General features: G+C 37.7%; 1 pseudogene; it reads left to right on the top strand.

Annotated features, from left to right (window-relative positions):
• Positions 1–24,636, top strand: LOC140001631 (CWF19-like protein 2; annotated as a pseudogene).
• The last annotated feature ends 534 nt before the right edge of the window (positions 24,637–25,170 follow it).

The raw sequence follows: 25,170 nt of genomic DNA, 5'->3' as shown, positions 1-25,170 counted from the left end.
ATGGTCAACATGCTGGAGGAAAGGGATGCTATCCAGATAAACCTTGCCAGACTTGAGAAGTGGGTCTATGTGAAACTCATCAAGTTCAACAAGGCCAAGTGCAAGGTCCTGCACGTGAGTCAGGGCAATCTCAAGCATAAATACAGGCTGAGTAGAGAATAGATGGAGAGCAGCCCTGAGGAGAAGGACCTGGGGGTTATTACTGGATGTGAAGTTCAACTTGAGCTGGCAATGCACACTTGCAGCCTAGAAAGCCAACCTTATCCTAGGCTGCATGAAAAGAAGCATGGCCAGCTGGTGGATGGTTGAGATTCTCCCCTTCTACTCCACTCTCCTGAGACCCCACCTGTAGCACTGCATTCAGCTCTGAGTCACCCAGAACAAGAAGGTCATTAACGTATTACAAGTCCAGAGAAAAGCCATGAGGATATCCAAGGGTCTGGAGTACCTCTCCTACAAAGCAGGGCTGAGAGAGAGATGGGGTTGTTCAGCCTGGAGAAGAGAAGGCTCAAGGGAGACTTTATAGCAGCCTTCTACTACCTAAAGGGGACCTACAGGAAAGCTGGGGATGGACTCTTTATCAGGAAGTGTAGTGATATGACAAGGAGTAATGGTTTTAAATTAAAAAGGGGTAGATTTTGATTAGATATTAGGTAATTCTTTACTCTGAGGGTGGTGAGGCACTGGAACAGGTTGCCCCAAGAAGCTGTGGAAGATTTCAAGGCCAGGTTGGATGGGTTTTTCAGCAACCTGGTTTAGTGGAAGTTGTCCCTGCCCATGGAAGGCGGGTTAGAATTATCACAGAATCACAGAATGGTTGAGGTTCGAAGGGATCTTCAGAGATCATCCAGTCCAACTCCCCTACTAAGAAGGGTCACCTAGAACATGTTACAAAGGATCACATCCAAGTGGGTTTTTAATATCTCTAAGGAAGGAGACTCCACAGTCTCTCTGGGCAGTTTGTTCCAGTGCTCTATCATCCAAACTGTAAAGTTCTTCCTCATATGGAGATGAAAACTCCTGTGGTTCAATTTATACCCATTAATCCTTGTCCTATCACTGGCCACCACTGAGAAGAGTACTCTTTACATCGTGTCTCAGGTATTTGTAGAGGTTAATGAGATCCCCTCTCAAACTCCTCTTCTCTAGGCTAAACAGACCCAGCTTGCTTAGTCTTTCTTCATAGGACAGATGCTCCAATCCCTTAATCACCTTTGTGGCTTCCTCTCTAGAAATTAGATTAGAATATAACTTCTAATCCCTCTCTAGAATTAGATGATCTTTAAGGTTGCTTCTAATCCAAACCTTTCTTTGATTCTATGATTCTATATAATATATATAAAACTTCATAAATGGGGAAACAAAGTGGCCTTTTAGTAACAGAAGTTAAAGAATGTCTACCCAACATGTTACGCGCTTTTTTTTTTTTTTCATCAGTCATTTAGCTGTCATTTGTATTGAAGTTGCTTGTCATGATGCAGGGTGGAGACTTGCAGATTTATGAGATTCCCAAACTCATTTTGCAGATGGGAAAGTACAGTTGTTATGTGGGCTGCGGGAGGGAAAGTTCTTACTTATCTACAGGCAATGGCAAGGGTCTTTTTAAAGACCTTTTTATTAAAACAATCAAAAATGTCATCTAAAATGTAATTTTGGATTTTTAAATAGCTTATAAGAATTTTTATCTAAATGCGTAAACAGAGATGGTCATCTTTCCCACTGGAAGATCCTGTAGTTTATTTTATGTTTAAGGATGTCTGTTGAGAATGATAGTTGTGTCCCATTTATGCATCCTTCTTAGGGAGACTATCTCTGAAAATTGAACATTATGATGATGGAGGAACACAGAGAACCAAATAAAAGGTAATACTTTTTCCAGTCTACGTTTTCAATTTCTTCACTGTGTTTATTCAATTTCTAATTAAAATTTCTTGTCCCAATCTCTACCATTTACATAGTCTTTATGGTTTTCCTATACTACTTTTCCTGTCGCTTAACTAAATAGGGTTATGTTAAAAGCCCCTTAATTTTTCCATTGAATATTATACTCCTACGCATTCTCTCTAACATATTTCTGTGGCATAATAAGTACTTTCCCTTAAAGGAATGTAAGCACATTTCCTTAAAGGGATCATTACAATCTGCATTTATATTTGGTTATATAACAAAATGGCTTTGATTAATTATTCAGGGCCAGTAATATTTGTTTCAGATGACAATCCATTTCATGTTGTTGCTTAATGCAACACAGGCATGTGATTATTTTCTATATCCCCAGGAAGACCTTCAAAGTCAGTGTATGTTCATGTTTACTCACACATCAGAAAGCCTTTGTTGAAGAGTGTGTGGTATTGTGGTGGTTTTATTTGGTTGGGCAGCCAGGCTCCACCACAACTGCTCTCTCACTCCCCCTCCTCAAAGGGAAAGGGGGAGAGAATACAATGGAAAGGGCTCAAGGTTTAAGGACAGGGATATCACTCAACAATTATTGTGATGGGCAAAACAGGCTCAGAGTAGGGAGACAGTAAAGTTTACAACGTATTACTAATAAGCTAGAGAAGTGAGAAAAAAAAAAAAAAAAAAAAAAAGGAAAGATAGCAAAAACACCTTCTCCCTATCTACCCTCTCCCCCCGAGTGGTGCAAGGGAATGGCAAAATGGAGGTTGCAGTCAGTCTATGGCGCTTCTCCTCCACCGCTTCTTCACAGTCACTCTCTTCCCCTGCTCCAACATGGGGTCCCTCCCATGGGATGCTGTCCTTCCCGAACTGATCCTGCATGAGCTTCCCAAAAGCAGCAGCTCTGCAAGAACTGTTCCACATATGGGTCTGTACCATGGAGTCCATCTATCAGGAGCACACTGCTCCAGTCTGGGTCCCTCACAGGCAGCAGTTCCTGACAGATCCTCTGCTCCTCAATGGTTCCTTCTCCACAGGCTACAGCTCCAACACAGAATCTGCTCTGGCAGAGGTTCTACACAGGCTGCAGCCTCCTTCAGGCCACATCCACATTCTCCACTGGGGGTTCCTCCATGGGCTGAAGTGTGGAGCTCTGCTTCGCTGTGGGATCCATGGGATGCAGGGGGACAGCCTGATCTGCAATGGGCCCCTCCACAGGCCGCCAGGGAACTTCAACTCTGGTGCCCAGAGGACTTCCTCCCCCTCCTTCTTCACTGAATTTGGTGTCTGCAGGGCTGTTTCTCACTCCTCACTCTCCCAGCTGCTGTTGTTCAGCATTTTTTTTCCCTTAAATCTGCTCTAATAGAGGTGCAAACAATATCGCTTATTGGCTCAGCTCTGGGCAGCAGCAGGCCCTTTGGAGGCAGCTGAAACTGGCCCTTATCTAACATGGGACAGCCTCTGGATTCTTCTCACAGAAGCCATCCCTGCAGCCCCTACTACCAAAACGTTGCCACGTAAACCCATTACAACCTTATAAGCTGAATTTGAACAACACCATTTCAGACACTTGCTGGTATAGTTATACAACATTCTCCCTTATGTTTCAGTAGATTAAATTAACCAGCATCTAACTTCTCATCCAGGGAATTCAGTTTCTGTTCATAAGAGACAAACTATCTCCTCTAGTGTTTTTTGTAAAATCTACTTTCCCAGTTTGAGGGCCCAATAACGAAGTCAGAGGCAAACAAATTGAACATTTTGAAGATGAGATTGCTAGGAAATTCTTTGGTATACAAATAATTTACTCTGATATCAGGAGAATTTTATAGCAACCAATAGGCACCTGTTAAAGCATTAGCTCCATCTTCATCCAGCAATCTTGTGGTTAATTTATTTAATGGCCGTGCTCCTCTGGCATACTCTGTAAGGACAGTTATGCAATTACTTCTACAATAAGAGACAGGACTTCTAAGTGTTATTGGGAGCAACAAAGAGCTAGATATCAGAAAGCACATGTGAGTGAGCTCCAGATATATCTTCTCAAGCCTACAAGGGATAAAGTTTATGATAAAAATTCCTAGACACCTGAAATAGTTTTAAGGTTTGTTGATCTGTCAGCTTGTTTAAATCACATTTCAATCTGTCTGAATAGTCTTTATTTTAGATTTTATGGTGCCATCTTATAAGAAAAATAAATTCAGAGAGGAATTGTTTTGGTACTGAGAACTAATCTTAAATAAATACATTTCTTTCAGATGTTACAAAAGTAACTTTATCTGTTCATTAGATGGCTGTTTTAGTAGGAATAATGCTCATTAGTGCTGCTGGTTCAACTCAAAGTCTGCTGAAGGAAGCTGAGACTCCAATGCACTACAATGAGTTCTGGATCAAATAAAAGTACTTCAAAGAACTGACTAGTGCTCAAATATTCAGTTAACTGTTATACTTCTTTCTTGCAGTTGAAAAACCTTTCAGAAAAGTTCTGTGTACTGGTTATCCTCAGAGACTGCTGATCGTCTGGACATAATGAAAGAGAAGTGTACTTTTCAGCCATATTAATGCCATAGCTACACTGCAATTATTGCAGTTAGTGTTGTTAAGAAAATCTGTCCAAAATTCTGGGCAGACACTATCTTATGCTTAGCTTTTTCTGCTGTGGCTGTGGTAGAACAGCCATACTGAGTTACAATAGCACTATCCCAGATTCCTGAGTCTGACAGAGGCCTGACGGACCCTCTGGTGCATGCCTGCAGTGAAGGAATAAGGTGTGTTTTTCATCAGCAATGGATTGGTACTTCTGTTTCCTCCACCCTAGTGTCTCCAGGCAGACATGTTCAGAAAACAAAACAAAACAAAACAAAAACAAAAAAAAACATTCAGGAAGAACTAACTTCCTTCTCCCTCTCCTTGACAGATATCAGTAGCAGAAGCTTTGGAAAAACGGAGTAGGTGAACAAAGCAAATACAGAATTACAGCTTCTGGTGCTGCAGTGTGGAAGTATTTTCTGACTCACATGGGGCATCACCTCTTCTTTTCTTAATTGTCTTTGATGGACTTCCTTTCATACTTATAATCACTTTTTGAATCCATTTATATGTTCGGCCTCCACAACATCCTGTGGCAATGAGTTCTACAATTTAATTACACTCTGTGTGAAAAAGCACTTCCTTTTGTTTGTTGAAAATTCTCTGGATGATAATTTCATTTAATGTCCCGTGTTCTTGTTTTACAAAAATAGTGCATAATTGCTCTATAACCTGCTTATTCATGGCTTTTATAATTTTATATATCAAGATCATGCCCCTTTAGTTACTTCTCTGTGTTAAAGATTTCTAATCTAATATCTCCTTCTACAGAAGCATTTCTAGATTTGATCACACACACAGCCCTCCCCCCCACCCCACTTTTCTCTGTCTCGTTGTAGTTTTATTGTAGTCTTTGGCAGATGTGGATACCAGAGTTGCAAGTAATAGTATGCACATGGTAAACTTTCAGTGCACTGAGCACCAAAACACAGTTAAACAAGGCTCACTGGTATGAATCTGTAGGATTCACAGTCTGCAATATGGGGATATTAAAATGTTTTGGTATGGCTTTTTTTTGTTTGTTTGTTTCCCTTCCTAAGTAGAAATCTGTACTGCCTGCCTGAGTCCTTGCTCTGAAGAATTTCCATGGTATTAGCTGCCAGGAAGCTAATGCCATAATAAAGGACAACTTTTTGATAAGCATATGTTTATTTTACTTTGATATCCCTATTGTTTATGGTAGCTTTTCAGGTAGCTCACTAGCAAAATCTTATCTTCATTGATAGGAAAAACAACAACAACAACAAACAGAGAAATATTATGATAGTGGGTCATTTTTACAGAATAAGACTGCAAATAAGAATAAAATTTCCAAATGCCATGACAAAATCATTGGATTATTCTTTTTAGCTTAAATTCAGTGGTTGAAGTAGTCCATCATCATTTAGATGAGATTCAAAGAAAAGATCTGAGCTTTCTCACTGAAGGGTTTTTAGTTCACCTCACACTATGAATGGCAGGACATTCCATCTGGAGCCCTATGCTTCATATATTCATTCTATTATCCCCTCAAGGAGGTTGAAAATATATTTTTTCCAAAAGTTGGAAAAAGAAAAAAAACAAACAATCAAAAAAAATACCAACAGCAACCATAATTTGAATTCCATAAAGATATATGACAATATAATAATTAAATTTGTATGTTGTCGGTGAATTTACTGCATCTGTCATTATTGGCAACATCTGTCATTTCCAAGCGACATTTGAGTGCCTCCTTCTGGATCATACTGGAGCGCCCAAATGAATAGTTCTTTCCTAAGACAGTGTTCTTGGATAGTAATGCTCCCAGTATTCAAGACATATTGCATATTCTGATGAAAAGCAAGAAATTGCTTTAGTGAAAGGATATATATAAATATATATATAAATTTATTTATTTATTTATTGTATTATTACTGTAAAGCCAAGAAGCACTCGGGTTTGAGGAAGCAAAGAAATAGAACTGCAACTGCAACATCTCCAAAAATACAGCCCCAGATTACCACATCATTTGCATAGGAATCTTTGCATGTTTATACAGGTATAAAGTTTGAATCAGTTCAGATGCTTCAGAACAAATAGACAGTATTCCTAGATCTTCATCTGATTTCCTTCTAAAGGGATTCCATTAAAAAACTGTGAAATTATTCAATAAATATCTCATAACTTGTGAGGTTGCCAACCATTAGAGATACTTTGATTATTATTATATATATATATTTTTAATCCTTTTTCTTTAATCCTTAGATGGCTTTAAAATATGCTCTATTTAAACTATAAGATCCAAAGCATTTTTCAAATTTTTGAAGATGTATCTTGTTAATACCTTTTGAGTGGTCAGGCACAATGTGGCAAGGCACTATAAGCATAATAATTATCAAAAGACTCTTGCAATTTAATTACAGGAAATGACATCACATATCTGACTGTACTCAGCGGACTTCTGCTGTGAATTATAATGCCAATTGCACTGTATTTAACTACTATCCAGGTATCACAGTCTTCTTTTTAATGACTCCCTTTGTGGAAGTTCAAGTCTTTTCTTTTAATAAAACTATTTCACATTTTGTCCTTGCCAATGTCAGTTTAAAAGAAATGAATACTTCCTATCTGTCTTGTTAAGAGAGATGACCTGTCCAACCTCTCAATGGAAGGTTTGGATTCCCATTAAAAGTTTTCAGCTCTTTCTTTTCCTTTCTGTTACTATGTGCTTTATCTTTTGTGGATACTTTTTCAAAAAATAAATGACCCGGTCAGAAGTAGAGAAGATTTTGCCCCAAATCTTTAAATTTGTTACTGGGTGATACTTCTAGATCAATATTTGCATTAAATAAAGTGAATTGGTTGGACAAAAGGAGAAGATCAAAATGAAAGATGGTTACCACCCCTTGTACAGAATTTAACCTTTAGGACCCAGAACTGTTAGTGAATGTGTAGAAATTAGTAGAAAAATGGTGTGTTTTGTTTAATATTTCAAGATGAATACCAATAACAGATTTTGCTAATTGAAAAGAAGAATAAAGACATAATTTTCTTGTTAAGTGGAATGTTTATCCATTTGATAGGCCTGATATTGGTTAGCAATGCAGTTCATTTTTAGGAGGTGTTGATAATATAAATGTGGTAACATAATAAGTATTATTTAAATTTGTCAAAAGTAAATTATCTGGTCAATGAGAATTGCATTCTAATGTAATAGGCAATATCACTAACAGATGGTAAATATATGTTAGAGGAAATACATTAAAGGGCATATTGAAGATGTCTCTTCCCCTGGCATATATTTTTCTAGGCTTTACCTTTATTAATGCAAGTAAGGTGAGAAATTCTTGTGATGTTAGCAATGACTATTAATTCTACCAACTGTTTTCTGCTAAAGGATTTTTTCAGTAACTTTAACATAGCATAACTGATCAAAAATGTGTATAAAAGAGGTAATAAATGTTAAGTGATATATTTAAGTGTTTCTAGCTTAATCTAGTGAATAAAAACAATCACCTCTTTGTTTTATGAAAACAGCAGTTATGGTCAGAGCTAGACTCCGGAGACCATCAAATCCATGGTTTCTGAGTACAGGAATCATATGACAAACCAAGCTAGTGGTGTCAAAGAGTAGGAAATTACAATTTAACATCAACAGAAATTAGCAATATAACATCAAAGGATGCTGCCCCACAGCCGGATTATTACTGCTTTCTACTGAATTTATTATTATAGAATCATAGAAACATAGAATCATTCAGGTTGGAAAAGACCTCTGTCATCTAGTTCAACCTTTAAACTAGTACTGGCAAGTCCACTACTAAATTATGCTAAATTCTACATCTACACTTTTCAAGTGGAGAATAAATTGTTATTTTTCTGACAGGAATCATATGGGGATGAAACAAGACTCAGAAATGTAGATCTCAAAAAGAAACTTTTAGATACATATAACATTTTTATTTTTCTAGAATAATAATAAACTTTAGCATGTGATTTTGGATGGATATTCTCAGTCTTCAATGGGTGTTTTGATTTGACATTTTTGTGTCAAATAACATCAGGTGCACTTGCCTTTTATTGTGTATGTTGTGGGATACCTGCAGTTAACCTTTCTAACTTAGAAGCCTGATGGCTATATCATTTCCCTAAAGACTCAGTTTCATATCACACTGTCTGAAGTTTAAGCCAGGGTGGCCTTCTTCCAAGAGGAATAATACATTCTGAAGTGAACCTTCCTCTGGAAGCTTCAGCTTTGTGTAAAAGGTAAAACTCCAAACTGAAACTGATCAACAGAAAATTTTTGGCTGCTTTAGTAGTCAGGGCATTTTCACAGAACTTGAAGATTGTACATCCTAATCCCTCTGGCAACCTTAGTCTGCCTTACTTTATGCAAGAGGTCTAACTGCAGAGGTACTTAATAAAACAATGTTTTTTTTCTCATTTTCCTTCAGCTCTCCTAATTTTACTATTTTATTTTTATTTTATTTTATTTTACTTTATTTTCTGCTTTGAAAAAGTGTTTATCAAACTGTGTCTCTAAGATAAACAGTAATGATGTTAAGCAGGATCAACCCCAGAAGAGCAGCCTTCTGCTTTCAAAGAAAGGATTGAGGCATGATTTTCCTCTTATTGAAAAAACAATATAAATAAAAAGATATCAGTAAAATTATTTTTCATATTTTATTAAAATATGAATCTTGACAAAGATAATTTCAAACAATTTCAACAGGTGTTTAAGTAGGGTTTAATGATCTGTAGCTGCTTGGATCATCTCTAACAGCATTTTAAAATACAGTAACAACACTTAATTTACTTCTTAAGAACACTATTTAATTTTAATATAAAATTAAATATTTTTAGCAGCTGAACAACCTTGTTGCTCTGCTTCTGAAGAAACTAAATTTAAAGAGATGTAATACCAACGTTAAATTACACATATATCGACTCGTATCTACACCTTTTATTTTAATCTATTGTTAGGCTTTTTTATTTATTACTAGAAAAAGAAGTACAAAGTAAGCAACTTCTTAAACACAGGATGTGGTAAAGTCTAACAAACAAATTTCACTTTTTATTGATATCTCTAATTGTTTCCTTTCCCCATCACTTCTCTGGCATACTTTCTATCTTTCTCCCCATACTTCCCCTTCTGATACAGATTAAGAATTTCCTGATATTTGATCATTGCATTAAGTGTTTGATCTTTATTTTCATCTTACCCTTCTCATCTTCCTTCCTACATGTCAAGTGCCAAGGGCATGGTTCATTTGTTCTGCACTTTAGCATAATGGCCCCTGGAGGCAAACCAGCAGATTTTAGAGTATCCTTGAGACTACACTGAACTTCACCAGAGGCAGTAATGGACCTGGGATTTCTGAAAAAAAAAATATATTATATATATATATATATATATATATATATAATCTTTGATCTTTGCCTTCACCTCTTCTCTGCTATGCAGATTTCTATTACAACTAAAGAACTAGATGCTAGTATTTTACATTGTGTTGAAATAGTATAACACAGATTTTTCTACCATTAAGTGCAAAACACTGAGCCAGAACAAATAGAAATGTTTAAGTAACAGTTTAATAATTCTGTCAGGACCACCTTTTCTTAAAGTAAAGCTAGAGAGGGACTCTTCATTAGGGAGTGTAAGAAGAGGAAAAGGAGTAATGATTACAAGCTAAAATGGGGGTAGATTTAGATTAGATATAAGTAAGAAATTATTTACTCAGAGAGTGGTGAGATACTGGAACAGGCTGCATAGAGAAGTTGTGAATGTGTTTTTTTTTTTTTTTTCTAGGTAAGCTACTGAGTTTTTGAAGACTATTAGGTAATACTTCTATAAAAGACTACTTGAGTAGTCTGTGTTCAAACGTCAAGGGCTTCTTTTCTAAGAAAAGCTCCCTAGTGTAATCTAAAGGGTGGTATCCAGTACTCAATAAAATATAGATATATATATTTATTTGAGGGTCTTTCCTTTCCTTTCCTTTCCTTTCCTTTCCTTTCCTTTCCTTTCCTTTCCTTTCCTTTCCTTTCCTTTCCTTTCCTTTCCTTTCCTTTCCTTTCCTTGCCTTGCCTTGCCTTGCCTTGCCTTGCCTTGCCTTGCCTTGCCTTGCCTTGCCTTGCCTTGCCTTGCCTTGCCTTGCCTTGCCTTGCCTTGCCTTGCCTTGCCTTGCCTTGCCTTGCCTTGACCTTCCTTGCCTTTTCTTGCCTTGCCTTGCCTTTTCTTGCCCTGCCTTATCCTGCTCTCTTCCTGCTTTTCATTCTCTCTCTGTTTCCAGACAAATGTCTGGAAACAAAATTCATGAACAAAAGTAAGCAACACAAAACCTAAGCTGACTTTAGTTCTGAGGCCATGTAGTTGTAGTCTATATACATGACATTTTTCAAAAGCTCTGGCTGTCAAATAATATTAACCAGGTTATATTATACTTCATGAATATGTAGTATATTTCTTCATTATCATGTAATACACTTCCATTTATAAATAATGATCAGGTTTTATTGCTATCATAGATAAATATTAAAGGTATAATTTAAATAGTTTTATTAGCAAAGTGGTACCTACAGTCTTCACAGAAATACATACATTTTTATGCCACCATTTTCTCTCATGTATGTTTTCCTTTTGTTCCTTTATAAAGATATGCCTCAAATCTATTAGATATACATTAAATACTTCATGTCTATTTCAGAGAAAATTAAACATGCATTTGGAAAGATGTGTCGAAGTATTTTCATTCCAGAACTTTCACATTTTAAGACTAATCTTATTGTCTATGATTAGTCTAAATATGACAACCTCTACTGCTACCATTACAAAAGATTTACTGTTTAACTCTTCAGATAAAATAAATAAATAAATAAATACTATTTCAGTTCTCTTGACTTTCTGTCTGTAGTTTGATATGTTGACTTTTATTTTCTGGTCTTTCATGTGAAGTGATAGCACTCAAATAGTTAACCTCAAATTGCTAGAATGTTGAATTGTTGAAATGTATTTTGTTAAGCTTCCTGAAACTTAAGAAATACAATATTCAAAATGTCTTTAGCATTTTGAAGGCAGACGTCAAGAATATGTATGGAAATGTATGGCTCCTCAACTATAGTTGAAGACACAGAAATTTAAGCTTGTTTGCTTTGCATTTCATATCTCATAAAAATCAGATAGGGTTACTGTCAATGTCTCATACACATTGCTGCAAATTTTCCTAGTTATATTTAATAATCATTAATAGATGATCTGTGCTTGGGAAAGTAAAGAAAGTACCCGAGGGTACTGAGAGAACTGGCAGAGGAGCTGGCCAAGCCACTATCCATCATTTATCAGCAGTCCTGGCTATCGGGGGAGGTCCCAGTTGACTGGCGGCTAGCAAACGTGACGCCCATCTACAAGAAGGGCCGGAGGGCAGACCCGGGAAACTACAGGCTTGTCAGTTTGACCTCAGTACCAGGGAAGCTCATGGAGCAGATCCTCTTGAGAGTCATCACGCAGCACTTGCAGGGCAAGCAGGCGATCAGGCCCAGTCAGTATGGGTTTATGAAAGGCAGATCCTGCTTGACAAACCTGATCTCCTTCTTTGACAAAGTGACGCGCTGGGTAGATGAGGGAAAGGCTGTGGATGTGGTCTACCTTGACTTCAGCAAGGCTTTTGACACTGTTTCCCACAGGATTCTCCTCAAGAAACTGGCTGCTCTTGGCTTGGACTGGCGCACGCTTCGTTGGGTTAGAAACTGTCTGGATAGCCGGGCCCAAAGAGTCGTGGTGAATGGAGTCAAGTCCAGTTGGAGGCCAGTCACTAGTGGCGTTCCCCAGGGCTAGGTGTTGGGGCCGGTCCTCTTTAATATCTTCATCGATGATCTGGACGAGGGCATTGAGTGCACCCTCAGTAAGTTTGCAGATGACACCAAGCTAGGTGCATGTGTCGATCTGCTTGAGGGTAGGAAGGCTCTGCAGGAGAATCTGGATAGGCTGTACCGATGGGCTGAGGTCAACTGCATGAAGTTTAACAAGGCCAAGTGCCGGGTCCTCCACCTGGGGTGCCATAACCCCAAGCACAGCTACAGGCTGGGAGATGAGTGGTTGGAGAGCTGCCAGGCAGAGAAGGACCTGGGAGTGATGGTTAATAGTTGGCTGAATATGAGCCAGCAGTGTGCTCAGGTGGCCAAGAAGGCCAACAGCATCCTGGCTTGCATAAGAAACAGTGTGACCAGCAGGGCTAGGGAGGTGATTGTCCCCCTGTACTCGGCTCTGGTGAGGCCTCACCTCGAGTACTGTGTTCAGTTTTGGGCCCCTCGCTACAAGAAGGACATCGAGGTGCTTGAGCAGGTCCGGAGAAGGACGACAAAGCTGGTGAGGGGCCTGGAGAACAAGTCCTACGAGGAGCGGCTGAGGGAGCTGGGCTTGTTCAGCCTGGAGAAAAGGAGGCTCAGGGGTGACTCTCAACAGATACCTTAAAGAAGGCTGTAGCGAGGTGGGGGTTGGTCTGTTCTCCCACGTGCCTGGTGACAGGACAAAGGGGAATGGGCTTAAGTTGCGCCAGGGGAGTTTTAGGTTGGATGTTAGGAAGATCTTCTTTACCGAAAGGGTTGTTAGACATTGGAACAGGCTGCCCAGGGAAGTGGTGGAGTCACCATCCCTGGAAGTCTTTACATTGGAACAGGCTGCCCAGGGAAGTGGTGGAGTCACCATCCCTGGAAGTCTTTACATTGGAACAGGCTGCCCAGGGAAGTGGTGGAGTCACCATCCCTGGAAGTCTTTAAAAGACGTTTAGATGTAGAACTTAGGGATATGGTTTAGTGGGGACTGTTAGCGTTAGGTCAGAGGTTGGACTCGATGATCTTGAGGTCTCTTCCAACCTAGAAATTCTGTGATTCTGTGAAAACAGAAACAATCAATGAAACAAAATTAGATTGCTCTTTCAAAGTGACTTCCTTTTCTTTCTTATTGTATAATCATTAAATTAGTTACATTAATAGCCTGTCAATTTTTTTTCCTATATTGATAAGTGATTTTGAATAAAAGTTGTTATTATTTACCATTTCATGGAAAAAAAAAATAAAAAAAGAAAAAAAAAAGTCTTGAATAATTGTTTCATGCCCAAACATTTTTTAACATATTTTATTTAGCAAAAGCATTTATCTAATCCTGTTGAAGATATTGTGGCTATTTTTGTATGGTTCTGAAACATATCACTTTGCCTTATTCTCCCCTAACAAATCTCCCATATTTGTTAGGTAAATTTATATTTACCTCCCATATTTGGAAGGTAAATTTAGTGTTGTAAGTATGATGGGGAAAAAATAAATACATAAACACACAACCTTGACTTCAGCAGAGTTATAATGAGATCAGAATTGATTACTGTGTAGGATCTAAATACCAAGAATAATCATTCCTATTGAATGTACATATGACATATGTACATATGACATAAAACTGGGAGGAGTGGCTGATAGGCCAGAGGGCTATGCAGCCATTCAGAGGGACCTGGACAGGCTGGAGCATTGGGTGGTGGGGAACTTCATGAAGTTCAACAAAGACAATTGTAGGGTCCTGAACCTAGGGGGGAATAACCCCATGCACCAACACAGGCGGGGGGCTGACCTGATGGAAAGCAGCTCTGCAGAGAAGAAGCTGGGACTCCTGGTGGCAGAATGATCAGGAGCCAGCAGTGTGCCCTGGTGGCCAAGGTGGCCAGTGGTATCCTGGGGTGCATCAGCAAAAGCATTGCCAGCAGGTCAAGGGAGATGAGTGATCCTGCACCTCTACTCAGCCCTGGTGAGACCTCTCCTGAAGCATTGTGTTCAGTTCTGGGCTCTCTAGTACAAGAGAGACATAGAACTGCAGGAGCAAGGCAAGCAGAAGGCTATGAAGATAACTAGGGGACTCGAGCATTCATGAGGGGAGGCTGAGAAAGCTGGGCCTGTTTATGTTGGAGAAGAGAAGACTGAGAGGGGATCTGATCAACATATACAAATAACTGAAGGGAGTTTGTCAAGAAGATGGGACTGGATTCTTTTCAGTGGTGCCCAGCAACAGGACAAGAGGCAATGGGCACAAACTGAAACACCAGAAATTCCAGCTAAATATGAGGAAACTTTACTGTTAGGGTGACAGAGCACTGGAACAGGCTGCCCAGAGAGGCTATGGAGTCTCTTTGGAGATATACAAAACCCACCTGGATGTGATCCTATGCAACATTCACTAGGTGATCTTGATTGGCAGGGTGGTTGAACTAGATGATCTCCAGAGGTCCCTTGCAACCTCAAACATTTTGTGATTCTGTGATAAAGGAGATCTTAATTCATCAGTGTTTAAGAAGCAATTTGTGATTCCTTAGGCATACACATACACACATGAATTCTGACTAATTCTGATTTAACAGTACTAGGAATTGAAGTTAATCCTAGAGTTAACCAAACAGATTTTTCTCTACCCCTTCATTCAGAATTACCACATATGCTTTGGCTGTGCACAACTTCCTACAATCTGGTCATTCATTTACACAACTAGAAAATAGGTTTTTCTCAGCAGTTCTATGGAAAACGGTGGTACTACATCACTGAGCTAGCTTTTCTTGTACATTACAGTGCAAACACTGCAATGTGTTTTGTTTTACTTTGGTCTTATATATTAAATTCACTTTAACATGGTTCCAGGAGGTGAAGGTGTTGCACAGGAGGTAGTTTAGAGGAAATCTTGCAATTTGAATGTTCAGCGTGTCTCAAAGTTTGATCCTCTTCTGTCATATCAGGTCAGCATCAAAGGATAAACTGAAAATATGAATAAATCTCCTCTTAGTATGGAGCCAGTGCATCAAATAAAATTTCAAATCAGTTTGTCTCTATTTGAGATGATTTTTTTCAGGGAGGTCATAGATGGAGGTTGTGATTGTTTAACTAGCATGTTATAGTCTTTCCAATAACACAGAAACAATCAATACAAAAGTTAGTAATGGATGGTAGCTTATTTAGGAGGTGATCATGAAAAAGGGGGGTTAAATTCCTTACAGAAATAGAATAACAATATCTGCTGCCCTGGACACATATTTTCAGATAAATAATATTTTCCTGGTCATTCTACATCCATTGTTTTCTATCATAAAAAGAAAGGGTTTAGTTCCTTTTGCTGCAAAGCACAGAAAGGTTCATAGAACTAGAATTTCAGCTGTATAGTCCCCAAAAGAGCAAGAGAAAAATAGTTGTACTGTTCCACTAAGCAATGTCTTTCTCTCTGTTTACATACAGTATGGGAATAGCAACTGCATTCTCAGTTTTCCTCTAGAAAATACGTCTATCTGTTCCTCTTCAGGCCAGAAGTCCAAGTTATTATATTTATATAATTATTATATATTAATATAAAAATAATAATTATTATATTTATATCTAGATATTATAAGTAAGTGTGATCCTAATACATGATTTTAATTAATAATTACAATTAATATAATAATATAATGTAATGTAATGTAATGTAATATAATATAATATAATATAATATAATATAATATAATATAATATAATATAATACATAGGTATATTATATTATATTACATTATATTATATATTATATTACTTCCTATAGTTTCAATGAAACTTTATCTATATATTCTTACAAAACTGGGACTTATATTTGTTGGATTTTTCATTAGAGGCTATGAATCCTGGGTATGCAATGAGTTTACTTTCTGGACAGTGGAGAAAACAAGATGGTTGTCACCATCAGAAATTTAACTTATAAGTTCCTGTATAGAGAATTCACATACTGACTCTTTAAACTGTTGTCTTCCACTGTAAGCATAAGCCCAATTACATCTCATGTCACAGCTAACTAGTTTACAGTACAGAAGTGACCTGTTTAAAACAAGCCTATTTACTTATCCAAAATTGATTTGCCCTTTTCTTCACTTCTAAGGTCTGATTTCCAGAAATTACCCTCAAAGTGTTCAGTTGGCATTATCTGCTTCATTTTCAATCAGTGCTTGTGCCAGTACTTTCCATCTTTATTGCTGCTCTATATTACTATAAACATTCTGAGCTCTCCCAGTAGTTCAGAGATGTGGAGCACAAGTGGCCTTCAAGGTGACTAGAATAGAATGAAAAATAATTTGTTGTTGTTCTGTTGTGAAATATGACTTGTTTCCAACCTGAGTTTAAAGCTATTGAAGTACTTGAATTATTATTGCTTCTCTGACAGAACTAAAATACGAAGATGTATGTGTGTGTGTATGTATGGCAGCGTAACTGATATCTTCCTCATTAAAATGCCATCAGGTGCAAAGGAATACTTTTTTTTTTTTTTTTTAACAACTTGCAGGATAAAGAATAATATTTTTCTGAGAAATTTAGTTGTGCTAGAGGAGGGCCATGAGGATGATCAAGGGGCTGGAGCACCTCTCTTATGAAGACAAGCTAAGGGAGTTGGGGTACTTCAGCCTGTAGAAGATAAGGTTCCATATAGCGGCCTTCCAGTACCTGGAGGTGGTCTACAGTAAAGCTGGGGAGGGAATTTTTTTCAGGGAGTATAGGGAGAGGCCAAGGGGTAATGGCATTAAAGTAAAAGAGGGTAGGTTTAGGTTAGACATAAGGATAAGTTTCTTTACTCTTTCTGGGTAGTGAGGCACTACCCAGAAAGGTTGTGGCTGCCCCATCCCTCGAAGCTTTCAAGGCCTTTCTGAGTGGGGTTTTGAGCAACCTGATCTAGTGGAAGGTGTCCCTGCCCATGGATTTATATGATCGTTAAGGTCCTTTCCAACCCAAACCATTCTGTGATTGTATTATTCCATGATCTTTGTACATGTCTTTGTATTTCTTTATTTTCTATGATTCTGGTGATTCTGTGATTCTTTGCTGTTGTTTCCTAGCTCCATGGACATATTTGAAAAACGTTATTATTTTTGTTTTCCATAGAAGATCATAGAGGAAATTTTCATAATGACTCTTCAAATCTTAGCAAAAGGCATCCACATACTAACACCTGAATTTGTTTTCTGAATATGTCCTGTACTCTTAAATAACAGAAAAAAAGTGATGATATCTGCAGGATACAAGTAAACTTAATTTCAGATTCAGCTTAAGTTTGGTACTGACTGGTTCTAAAAGCAAACCATGTAGAGGAGAAAAAATGGTAAAAGGTAAAAGATGACAGTAAGACTTTTTAAGACTTTTTATTTATTTATTTTTCCTCCTAGAGAGACAAATCAACTTGAGAAAAGGTATTGTATGTTTGGCTTTTGTTGTTTTAAATAATTTTGAACAATTATTCCATGTTTATAACTATTTTAAATATTTTTTTTTTCTTTAATGTGATCTTCTTTACATCTGACATGAAGGAGATATGCAGTATTTACTACCAACAAAATAATTCAGAGTATAACTGAGACATGAATATCTGCAATACTTTAAGATTTACATCCTAACTATCCAGATTCTATTTTTAACTTATGGGCCAGTTCATAGATAAAAAAGAGAAGTCAACAAGAAATAAATATATATGTACACACACACACACACACACACATATATACATACATTCATAAAATGCCCATGTTTGCTCACTGTAACTGTATAAAACTTCTGCTTGCACGTGATTGGTTCAGTTATCATATGGCCTGAGGAAAGACCTTTTTTTTTTTCTTCTTTACTTTCTCTGATCTTTACTATACCAATTGTTGATTCTTTATAAATACATTACTTTTCCAAAAATATGCAGGTTAGTAATAAAATTGTCCTTCCCTGTTAATATATTTATTGTTTGCTGACCAGTAACAGTTTGGGGATTGTCATTTAGAAAAGAAACTTTATGATATACTTCTACTACAAAAGACTTCCTATTTTTCATATATATGCTATTACTCACGTATTTTGATTTTCTGTTTTTGCTAACTGAACCAGTTTAGACTCTCTTCTGGAGAGTCTAAACAAGCCTTTTCCAGTGGGAAATATAAACTCATATCACTTTTTCTCTGAGAGTTTCCAATTTTGTCCTATTGTTCTCATGATCCTCATCATTTTACCTATTCAAGTTTCCCTTATATTAAGTTTCTGGAGCATTTATAAAGTTAGATATAAGAAGACTTTTCAAACCATACTTATTCTTGAAGAGCCCTAGACTACCCAGATGAAAGATTCCCATTCTTAAGGACTAAATCTAATAGAACTATTTTAGCATTCTGTGAAGCAAGTTCAAATTTAAAGAAAGTTACATGAATAACCAAGAAGAATTCAGTACGTCAGGAGGTTAATAGATATATTTAGACAATTATATGTATATGCACACTGACAACGTATATATTTTATATAATTTATAAATTTAAAAATATTAATATATATATATTGTTAAAATGTTATAATTGTTTTACCAATGTATTTACATATGTAAATGTTAATGCTTTAAGTATACAGGTTTCAAAATTATCTCCTTCAAATAATCAAATTAAGCTGAAGCACATAAAACAAACTTCAGTTTCCTCCATTTTATTTTACTGGTTTATTTTCTACAACTAAATGATTTCTTCTCACCCCATCCCTCACAGTACCCTACTGTATGTGTATGAATGACTTGTCTTTGTTCTAACAGAAGTGTAGAGGAATGATCTCAGATTTTACAATAGTATAAGGTGATTCTTGTAGTGTTTACAAGTGAAGAGACAGTGAGTACTATCAGTGTATTATTTTTTTGTTTATTATAACTAAGGTTAGAAGTCACTCGAGCAGTATTCTTTTGCACTGAAATTTCTGTGTGATGCCTAAATTACAGGTATTAAATAGCTGAAGTAACATAAGAAATATTAGATTAGAGGCATAACTACTTGAAATTCATAGCAAGTAGGAGCATCTTGAATAGTGACTGAATTACATTACAGATTTACATCACAGATGTATGTTAAAGATGCATATAAGGATTTCATGTGATTTCTCAAGGTTATCCTGGTTCTGCTCAAAATTTAATTTCTACATTTGTATTGACAGTTTTCTAAGGTGATGAAACACTAAGTCTTTGTTCTTTATTATTCCTTCTGTTGCTACTGTTTATTCCCACCTGAAGTCAGATTCTCAGATTGTGGCATCAATCATAGCACAATGAAGAGTGATGTCGCGAAGGAAGGATTATTATTTCAGGTGAGAGAAAGCAGATAAAGCATATTAATTTTTCAAAAACAAAGAAATCAGGTTTTCATACAAATGTCCTTTGCAATACAGAATAATGGAAATGAAATACAGTCAATATGTGTTGTGAGCATAAGTATATTTGTTTCTTAAAAGGGTGCTTTTCAAAGCTGTACCACATGAAGACAGAAATCTTAAAGGTGACTCAAACAAAAACAGATGAATGAAGGGTGGAATTGCATCTCTACGGAATGACAAAGAAGCTAGAAAATTCTATTTCTTCGCTTGTTTACTCTTTTTTATTATGTTTCTCTTTTTTTTATTATTATTTTCTTTTTTTGCTTTTATTTTCCTATTTTAATGATGTATGTCTTGTATTGAAAATTTAACTAAACTGAACAACTGAAAATTTAACAATTGAAAGTTTAATTAAATCATGACATTATCAATTGACATGAAAACAAAAAAGCACAAATTCAAAAGGTTTTTTTTGCTGTTTTTTTTTTTTTTTTTTTTTTTTTTTAAGTACGTTGCAGTTCTTTCTTAGTATCTGGTTAGTTTAATTGATAGAATGCATAACAATGAGTATGCATCTGAGATTTAAATGTATACCAGTCAACAGTAACAAAGTAGAGGACCTCTTGGAATAGTAATTGCTCGTGAGAGTCTTGTTCAGCCAAAAACTCAGTATCACAAATATTTTGGACTACACTGAGTACAGCACAATGGGGAAGAAATTATAGATCATAGAATCATAGAACATCTGAGTTGGAAGGGACCGACAAGGATCATCGAGTCCAACTCCTAGGTCCCCAAAGAGGACCACCCAAATAAATATATAAATAAATATCAGATTATGTATGTGAGAGTGTTGGCCAAACCCTTCTTGAACTCTGGCAGCCTTGGTGCCATGACCACTGCTCTGGGGAGCCTGTTCCAGTGCCTGACTTCTCTTTGTGAAAAACCTTTTCCTAATATCCAACCTGAACCTCCACTGCCACAGCATCAAACTGTCATCTTGGGTCCTGTCACTGGTTGCTAGAGAGAAGAGATCAATGCCTGCTTCTCTGTTCCCCCTTGTTAGGAAGTTGTAGTCAGCAATGAGGTCTCCCCTCGGTATCCTCTTCTCCAGGCTGAACAATCCAAGTGACTTCGAATGCTCCACATACCTTTTCCCCTCTAGATTCTTTGCCATCTCTGTTGCCCACCTTTGGACACTCTCTAACAGTTTTATATTTTTCTTATGCTGCAGTGTCCAAACCTGCACACAATATTCAAAGTGAGTCCTCACCAATGCAGAATAGAGTGGGACAATGATTTCCCCTGACCAACTGTCAATGTCATTCTTGATTCACCCCAATCTGTCCTCCTCGCCAACAGGGCACTCTGCTGGCTCATGTTCAGCTTGCTCAATCGACAGATCAAAACTCCCAGATGGCTTTCTGCAGGGCTGCTCTCATACCCCAGTCTGTACATATAACCAGGGTTCTGTCTTCCCAGGTACAGAATCTGGCACTTGCTCTTGTTAAACTTCATATTGTTGGTGATTGCCCGGTTCTCTAATTTATAAAGATCTCTCTGAAAGGCCTCACCACCCTCGATGGAGTCAACAGCTCCACCCAATTTGGTTTCATCCATGAACTTGTACCAAAAAAGCTCCAAGTCCTTCATTCAAATCATTTATGGAAAAAAAAAAAAAAAAAAAAAAAAAAAAAAGAGGACTGGTCCTACAAGCCCTGGGGAACCCCACTAGTGATAGGTCACCAACCTGCTGTAACCCTATTTACCAGAACCTTCTGGGCACATCCCATTGGACAATTGTTCATCCACGTTATTATGCTTTTATCTAAACGTATTCTGGTCATTTTGTCCAGAAAGATACTTTGAAAGACTATCAAAAGCATTACTGAAATCCAGAAAGATTACATCAACTGGCTTCCTTTGGTCAAACTAGCTGGGTGATCTTGTTGTAGAGGGAAATTAAGTTTATTAGACATGACCTTCCCCTAGAGAATCCATGTTGACTCTGACAAATGACTGCTTTGTCCATTAGGTGTTTTTCAATAACTCCCAGATGAGCTGGCCTTTTAACTTTATGCAAACTAGAAAGGTATTATACTCAGAAAGTAAGCTGTCTTTCCTTCTGGTTACACGTATGAGAAGATTGAGAGAAATAAAAACATGAAGAAATCAGAATTCCCTCTTTCTTCTGTTAGTGCCACTGACAATAGTGCCACTGACAGTATTTTCAAGCAAGACATGGCCTTCACAGGAACTCCAAGAAATAAACTCATAAACAGTCAAATTTGACTGTAGTAACAACACAATTTGCTTTCTTCTGTAGATGTTTTGGAACCCAGCAATTGTATACTATGTGGAATAGGATTTGTTTAAGAACCAGCAATCATTCTTGATTTTGGAAGAGGTCCTAGATGGAGGACTAGAACATAGGTCATAGAATAGGATGAGTCATCTTTCAGGCTTCTGTTGTTACATTACAAAAGACTTACCTAGAAAGATTGTATTATTATTATTATTATTGTTGTTGTTGTTGTTGTTATTTTCAAAAACCATATGGGATTCCAAAAAATGTGAGAAAAATAAAAAATGTGGTAACATTTCAGAATTTCTTTTCATTACTAGCATAAACTCAGCAGGGAGAGGAGGGAAGAAATCTTGAAACTCCAGGAAGTGGAGAGGCACGTGAACTTATCAAAAAGGGATGCATCTTAATGAAAAATCAATGCCATTATTATCTCCAGAAGAATGAAGCTTTCACATTTTCCCTTTGTGTTCACAAATCTTTTAAATAGAATAAAAGTGGATAGAAAAAAAAGCTGAGATATTTTTTCCTTTCTTATTTATTGTCTAAATTTTCTTTTATGTATTATACATAATACATATGTATATGTATTGGTATGTATATGGTTAGTTTGTTCAGTCAGCTACTTTGCTTGGAAATCTGCATCTTTAATTTCTGGTAGTTGTTGTCTCTTATAAAAGTCTATTTGGTTTAGATAATAGAAACCATGACTTCAACTGGTTTACTTAAGAGACGGCTGTTTGATTTCTTTGAAAGGATTGATGTTTTGGGCCTCTTGAATACGATAAATAAGTAGATTGTACGTTGGTTAATTATGATGAATATGTAAATAGATTGCAGCACCTAGCCTTACAGGGGCCATCATAACATTAAAATTAATGTTAATGCTAAGAATAAATGCAAAATAACAGTTACAAACAAAGTTTAAAATAATGTTCACTTTTAGACTCACAAAATCGTAAACAATAATATATGTTCTAAATATATATGTTCTAAACTCAGGGATTACCTTCCAGTTTTGTTGACACTTACAAAGAATAAAACACTGATTTCTGAATCTTTGGGTGTACACTCTGAAAGTTTGAGGATTGCACAAAGCTGGGAGTGACCCAAAGCCTAGAGGGACCTCAACATGCTGGAGAAATGGGGCAAGGGGAAGCTCATGCAGTTCAAGGAGAAGAATTTTAAAGTCCTGCCCAAGGGGAGTAACAACCTTGTATCAGTATCAGTAATGTATCAGTAATGTATCAGGACAGGCTGTGGGTCACACAGTTAGAAAACAGCTTTGTATAAAATGATCTGGGGAACCTGATGGACATGAAGTTGAACATGAGTCAGCGATGTGCCTTTGCTGCAAAGAAGACAGTATCCTAGGCTTCACAGGATAGGAATGGAGGCTTGCTCCATTGCCAGCAAGTGGAGGGAAATCCTTCCCCTCTAATCAGCACTGATGAGGCTGTATCTCGAGAACTGTGTCTAGCTCTGGGCTCCTCAGTACAAGAGAGATGTACATATTGGAGAGAGTCCAATGAAGGGCCTCAAAGATGCTGAAGGGACTGGAGCATCTCTCCTATGAGGAAAGGAAAGGCTAAATAGCTAGGACTATTTAGCCTAGAGAAGACAAGGCTTTAAGGAATGTCATCAATATATATAAATACCTGAAGGGAGGAGCCCCGCCATTGCCTGGTTCCCCATTTGTGACATTGTGCCTGCCTCCCTGCACAGCCTGATTCCGCAGGATAGCAGTCACTTACATTTTCTGCAGGGGCCCAAGACGGCATTGGGCTGGCAGAGTGAGGTGAGTCTGGTGGCGTACAAGGAGCAATGCTGGCAGCAGTGGAAGGAGCTGCTGGTAAATGCCAAAATTAATTATGAGAAGGAGAAGAGGCACAAGTTAAAAAACATCTGTGAGGTGAAGATATGTGGCTGCTTCCTGATGTGAATGAACATGTGAAACAACTGCAAAAGGAATGTTCTGTGCAGCAAAATAAATAAATAAATAAATAAATAGAAATAGAAATAAAATCTGAAAAGAAGGATGACTTCACTGCTGTTTTTTCAGATTCTTCAGTTGAATGGGTTGAGTCAAATGTATCCCAGTCAGATAATAGAGAAAAGGCTTGGAAGGTCAACAAGCAATTGGATGCTGTGAAAGAACCCTCCTTGCAGAGAGAAGAATGAGTGAATTTAGACTTTGTGTCTTTGAAAACTGTGTCACTAGCATCTCTCAAAAGTGAAAGACAGAAAGACAAAATACTGATATGACAGAAAGCTCAATAAATTGAGCAGGCTATGCTTTTTTTTGTGAGAGAACTCAATCCCTATTGGAAAGACAGTGGTACACTTGCCACCAGTGGACGGTGAATCAGTTTCAGTCAAAAAAAAAAAAATTATGGTGGTAGAAGATGCTGGATTAAGTTGGTTACAAAAATCTTATCTCAGAATGAAGGAGCAGGCTGAGAAAGATAAATAAAATTTTGAGGAAATGTTGCTGAGAGATATGAGTCAGTTGAAGCATTTCAGTCACAGTTAGAAGAGGATGAAAAAGTTGCATCCACAAAGGAAAATTATTATAGTGGTGGTAGATGGAAGCAAACTTTTATTCAGAAAGTGAGAAGAAAGAACAGCATATGAAAAACAACACACAACACAAAGATGATAGGAACGTGTTTGGGAGACATAAGAGAGAGAGAAGGAGACAACCTCCCTGGGCAGCCTGTTTCAGTGCTCCGTCACCCTCACCGTGAAGAAGTTCTTTTGCATGTCAGTGCGGAACTTCCTGTGCTCTATCTTGCAGCCATTGCCCCTTGTCCTATCCCCACAAACCATTGAGAAGAGGTTGGCTACATCCGTCTGTCCCCCACCCCTCAGATATTTATATATATTGATGAGATCCCCTCTCAGTCTTCTCTTCTCCAGGCTGAACAGATCCAGGTCTCTCAGCTTTTCTTCATAGGGAAGATGCTCCAGGCCCTGTATCATCTTTGTGGCCCTCTGCTAGACTCTTTCCAGGAGATCCCTGTCTTTTTTGCACTGGGGAGCCCAGAACTGGACACAGTACTCCAGGTGAGGCCTGACCAGGGCAGAGTAGAGGGGGAGGATCACTTCCCTTGACCTGCTGGCCACGCTTCTTTTAATGCACTCCAGGATTCCATTGGCCCTCTTGGCCACAAGGGCACAGTGCTGGCTCATGGTCAACCTGTCGTCCACCAGGACCCCCAGGTCCTTTTCATCAGAGCTCCACTCCAGCAGGTCATCCCCCAGCCTGTACTGATACTTCG

This window comes from Anas platyrhynchos, chromosome 2, assembly GCF_047663525.1.
Source record: "Anas platyrhynchos isolate ZD024472 breed Pekin duck chromosome 2, IASCAAS_PekinDuck_T2T, whole genome shotgun sequence".
Classification (NCBI taxonomy): Eukaryota; Metazoa; Chordata; class Aves; order Anseriformes; family Anatidae; genus Anas; species Anas platyrhynchos.
This window is presented reverse-complemented; position numbering and strand designations above follow the sequence as displayed.